This window comes from Carassius gibelio, chromosome A9 (genome assembly GCF_023724105.1).
Source record: "Carassius gibelio isolate Cgi1373 ecotype wild population from Czech Republic chromosome A9, carGib1.2-hapl.c, whole genome shotgun sequence".
NCBI classification, from domain to species: Eukaryota; Metazoa; Chordata; class Actinopteri; order Cypriniformes; family Cyprinidae; genus Carassius; species Carassius gibelio.
Window position 1 is genome coordinate 3,702,552 of NC_068379.1, and position 5,593 is coordinate 3,708,144.

At 39.9% G+C, this 5,593-nt stretch overlaps 1 pseudogene; it reads left to right on the forward strand.

Moving 5' to 3' along the window:
* The first annotated feature begins 3,731 nt into the window (after positions 1–3,731).
* Positions 3,732–3,908, forward strand: LOC128020361 (uncharacterized; annotated as a pseudogene).
* The last annotated feature ends 1,685 nt before the right edge of the window (positions 3,909–5,593 follow it).

A 5,593-nucleotide genomic window follows, 5' to 3' on the forward strand; every position in this document is an offset into this window, starting at 1 on the left:
GTGCCACTTCCTCTCTCTGAGCCAGGCTTTCTCTATGTGCCTCGCTCCTTTCTGCTGTCTCCTGTTTATTCTCTCTCTCAGCCTTCTCATATCTCGTGTCAAACCCTGGGTGCAGGAAGGAAGTTATTAGTTCACTGAATGAAACAGTGAAAAGAGTTGACAGGAAAAGAGTATGTTCATCTTGTGTGTATTTGCATGTGTGTGTGTGTATGCTGGCTGACAGTTGACAGGAAGCCCTGAAAACTCTAGGTCAGGTAATAGGAAGTCAGCAGTATCCTAATTGATGGCAGCACAGAAAATTAAATGGAAAAGAGGGGAAAATGTATCCCAATGTGGGTTGAATCAAAATTTTGACCACCATTATGAAGACACAAAATGAATTCTTTCTTCCTTTCTTTCTTTCTCTTTCTTTCTTTCTTTCTTTCTTTCTTAAATTTATTTATTTATTTATCTATCTATCTATCTATCTATCTATCTATCTATCTATCTATCTATCTATCTATTTATTTATTTATTTATTTCAACAGCAGTAATCTATCTTATTCTTAGTGTTCCTGTAGCTCAGTGGTAGAGCATTGCGTTAGCAGTGCAAAAGGTTGTGGGTTCAATTCCCAGGGAACACATGTTAGGTAAAAAATGTTAGGCTGAACTATAAGTCACTTTGGATGAAAGCATCTAAATGCATAAATTGAATTGAATCTTATTCTGATTAAGGCAATGTTTACATGAGTTGCTGTTAGAATGTTCCTTTTATGTTCCTGTTTTACATGTTATAGTACATAGAATGAACAATGGCACATGTCCGACGTTGCTTCCAGATTTCGCATATCAACATACAGTATTTCATTTATAATTTTACAAAAGCTTCAAAAATTTTACAATAAGTGTAGTTTATTATATGTCATGCTATACGTGCAAACAGATGACGACGGATAAAAATGTGCCTTCTTGCTTGAAGCCATGCTCTTTTGTTTGCCATCAAACGATTGACCAGTGCCCTGTGTGCATCCTGTCGCAAAATGTAGCGAAATGTCCCACACTACGATGTGTACGTCTATACTGCACTTCAATAATGCGACTAAAATATGAAAACTCCACTTGTCTTAATCCGATTTGTGTTTACTTTGAGTATGACTTGAGTAGCTGGATTACGGTAATTAAAAACTTATTTGTACATGGTAGATGAGTATCGTCTTAATCATGTTAACATCGGATTGTCATTGAATAACCAGAAAGAGTTATCTTTCCCTTCATCTATGTCAGCTTCCTGATATTGTTTCCTTCGATCTCTGATGTAATCAAAAGGTTAACTGTTATTATCTGTTGACGGTGCTTCTTTGACCCAAAGACTGCCCTGTTCAGATTAACAGGAGTGATGCCGACAGTGAGAGAAGCTGATAAACACAGAAGCCAAAGTCATTTTTCATAGAATGATTTATCATTTATCTGGGGATGGACACTGTCAAGGTAGCCCAAGATGCTGGGATAAAACAAAATGTAAGTCATTATTCATTAAAAGGATTTAAAAACATAGCTCTCAAACACCATTTGGACTGCATAATCAAAGTGGAAGATCAGCAGAACCACTGACAATAACAGACATTTTGTAAATAGACTGCATTTATATAGCGCTTTCAACAGACCACATGGCCATCCAAAGCGCTTTACAATTTGCCTCACATTCACCCATTCACACACCGACTGCGGTGTCAGCCAGTCAAGGCACCATCCAGCTCGTCGGGAGCAGCTGGGGTTAGGTGTCTTGCTCAAGGACACCTCGACACTTGGTCAGGTGGAGCCGGGGATTGAACCACCAACCTTCTGGTTTGTAGACAAACTACATGAACCACTGAGCCACTGCCACCCATAAATTTGTAAAATGTATATGTTAAACAGAGCCAGAATGTGTGTACTTAAACAAATCAAAATGGACTGGGGCACATGATAATTTATACAAATGCAAATAAATTTTTCTTGCTTATATCAGGGTCTTGTCATGGTTCTGTGTTTCATAAGAGCACCATGAAGGAGTATTCAAACAAACAGTATTTTAATAATAAATCCACAGGAAAATAAACACATGGAGTCCAGAAGCAGGGGGAATCACAAAACGTAACTGGACCAAACAATAACCGTGAAAAGGAGTGGACAGCATGCAAATGCAATAGAGGGACTAAAGACTTAATAAACTGAACACAGGTGAACAAAATAAAGTAATCAGGACAACTAGGAAGAAGTAATGCAAAGTCCAATTCATTTCCGCATACCGGTTCTTTTCGGACAGATCATGGCTCATTGAACTAGTTAAAAATGCAGATTCATTGGTTCCTGACATCATCAAGCAATAACGCCTCTACGCATTTCTTTTCTAACAAATGTGGTTTTATTAACAAAGTTCGGGAGGAGCACGATCAGATAATCATCCAATTTGGCACAGGTGCATCTCGTTTAGCTAATCATCTTAACTAGCACACAAGCGTATATATATATCCAGTCTTCCTACCTCCTGTCCCACGACAGTTTTAGGCATCCCTCCTCCACCCCAACTCCTCACTTCTAATCTATTTATCCCAAATTAGGGAAGGGGGAGTTATTTGGTTTCGGGCTATGCTCCGGGTCCGGACCCCTCCCCCAGGACAGCACGCCAAAATATGCCTACTATTCGCCTTCAGATTAGATGTAAGGGTGAACTCGTGAACTGCAGCAGGGCTGCATGGGACTTGCTCGGGAAGAATTTCTCCAAATAATTTTGTTTTTGGTTTTAAGGGAAAGATAACTTTATTCAGCTTCCTAAAGAACCCAGTGTTATGTAAACACTGGATACAGTTTGTTTTTCTGGCAGCAATAGAGTTTCACTAAAACATTTGTTTGTTGACAAGGCCCAATTTGACGCTGGATTAGCACAACATTTGATACTGAAAGATGGAGCGGTCCCAGCTATAAAAGATCCCAGTCATGATTCAGAACTACAGACGGTAACTGAAACGGCACCAAATATCTGTTTTGTTGGCATTCAATGCTCGAGTGCGCTTCATTCTTTAGCTCCGCCAAGGGAGTGCCTCCAAGAGCTCTGCTTTTTCCAGAGAGAATCGTAAAGCTGTATCTTTCTTTCTGTATCTTTGAGTGAAACTGTGTGTGTTATACCCCCTTTAAGTGTATGATGTTGTGGTCACAGTTACACTGAACCCCCGACTGCTCCCCGGGTGCCGCAGCATAAATGGCTGCCCACTGCTCCGGGTGTGTGTTCACAGTGTGTGTGTGTGTGTTCACTTTGGATGGGTTGAATGCAGAGCACAAATTCTGAGTATGGGTCACCATACTTGGCTGTATGTAACGTTACTTTCACTTCACTCACTTTGATTTAGCTTAAGCAGCTTTAAATATAATATGCATGTGCAATGAACTATTTAATTAACATCATTTGACCGAAAGGTTTTTGCAGGTTTTAATAAAATGTATATGTATTGCAGTCATAATAAGCATATTTCCAGTACGCACCTCAGGCTTGCACAGTATCGTGAACTCACTCATCAGAATCCTCGATAATCCTCAGCAAACTTTGACAGTTGGTTGAACCTGGCTCAGTCGCTTCTGTTTGAGTTAGATGTGCTACTTCGGCTGTGCGTCCTGTGTCATCAACCCGGAACTAAAGCTCGACCGGTTACTTCCTGAGAACCAGCTCAAAAGAACGATTCGTTCAAGAACCGAACATCACTATGAGGGAAACTAGGTTACTTACCTCGCAGGGGAGACACCATGATCAAGAAGGCGGTTCACCCAGGGCGAGGCTTGTCCATTGCACTCCGGCCATGCTGACCCCTGCGAATTCCCCAAATGCGGGTATCTCGACTGCATAATTTATGGCATGGGGAAGTCGTGGCCTAATGGTTAGAGAGTTGGACTTCCAATCGAAAGGTTGTGAGTTTGAGTCTTGGGCTGGCAGGAATTGGGGGTGGGTGGAGTGCATGTACAGTTCTCTCTCCACCTTCAATACCACGACTTAGGTGCCCTTTAGCAAGGCACCGAACCCCCTACTGCTCCCTGTGCACTGCAGCATAAATGGCTGCCCACTGCTCTGGGTGTGTTCTCACTGCTGTGTGTGCACTTTGGATGGGTTAAATGCAGAGCACCAATTCTGAGTATGGGTCACCATACTTGGCTGAATTTCACTGTCATTTTTCACTTTTTTAGGTCAGAGGAACTAATCAAGACAGGAAAACAGGAACAGAAAGAAACACACATAAAAGTCCATAACTGTAACAAGCAGAAGTAGAGGAAGACTGTCCCCAGATTGATCCTGCCCATTTATAACCTATGTTTATGGCCCTTGTTACGAAACTGACAGTTGGTGGTCATTGTCTACTAAATTTCTCATTTGGTGTTACATCGAAGAGAAAACACAAACACACACACACACACACAAATTATTATTATGTACTGTGGTTTTTCCCTGTTGCATGTTTTTCCTCCTTTCTGTTTTTGTCTCTTCTTTGGGTATTTCTTTAACACATTGTTGTACCTCATTCCTCATCAGATAAGCCCTGGATTAGACTTTGTGTGTGTGTGTGTGTGTGTGTGTGTGAGGTAGCCTTTAAGTGTGTTATGTTCACTTAAATGTATGTGAATGTCAAAAATAGGCTTGAGGCCCCATTTACACCTACCACATGTCCATTTGCAAGTCATGACACAATTTACAGTTAATTTAATGTTTCTGATCTTCTTCAAATCCTTGTTTCTGAGTAAAATGTGTCCTCCATCCATAATGTTGTTTTTGAAAGCAAATTATATATATATATATATATATATATATATATATATATATATATATATATATATATATATATATATATAGTTTTGGTTAATGGTTTGTTAATAGCAAGAATTGGAACTTAAAAAAAAGTGTGACTGACCTTTTCACCAGGTGAAGGGTAATGGATTATGGACTATTCTGGCCAGAGACAATGATTTATAAATATATAATTTATGTCTCCTCAATAAATCTCTTTTTTACAAGCACATAGCTTTTCACAGCAGTTGAGTGGATTACTTGTGGATTATTGTGATGTGAAGTGATTTAAAGCAAAAATTTTCAAAATCTACTCTCATGAAGAAACAAACTCATCTACGTGTCGTAAACTTTCAGCAAACATTCATTTTTTGGTTGAACTATTCCTTTAATGTGAACTGAGGTGTGAAATACCCCAGTCTTTCTTGGCTGGCCACTTGTGATTGGATCATCTGAGACCAATGTTGTAAACCGGGCCAAAAGCTGTGAATGCTGGTCTTCTCTCTACAGGAATGCTGTCAGGAATGTGTTTGTTTTCCACTAGTGCTACAAAACAGAGGGAGGAAGATAAAACACTTCAACAAATGTAATAATGTGAGCCAAGTCTGAGGCTGGGCAATAACCCATTCATCATACATGAGTGTTGAGCTTTCCTGTCTGCTTTTCATTAAGCTTGTTTTCAGGCCAGATGTTAAGCAACTATCCTGTTCTCACTCTTTCCTCATTTTCTTGCGTTGCAGTGCTGATATGCAGTCTTTTTCTTCTCTTTTCTAAGGAAATCCCTGGGTTTAACTGAGTTCAAAGCCA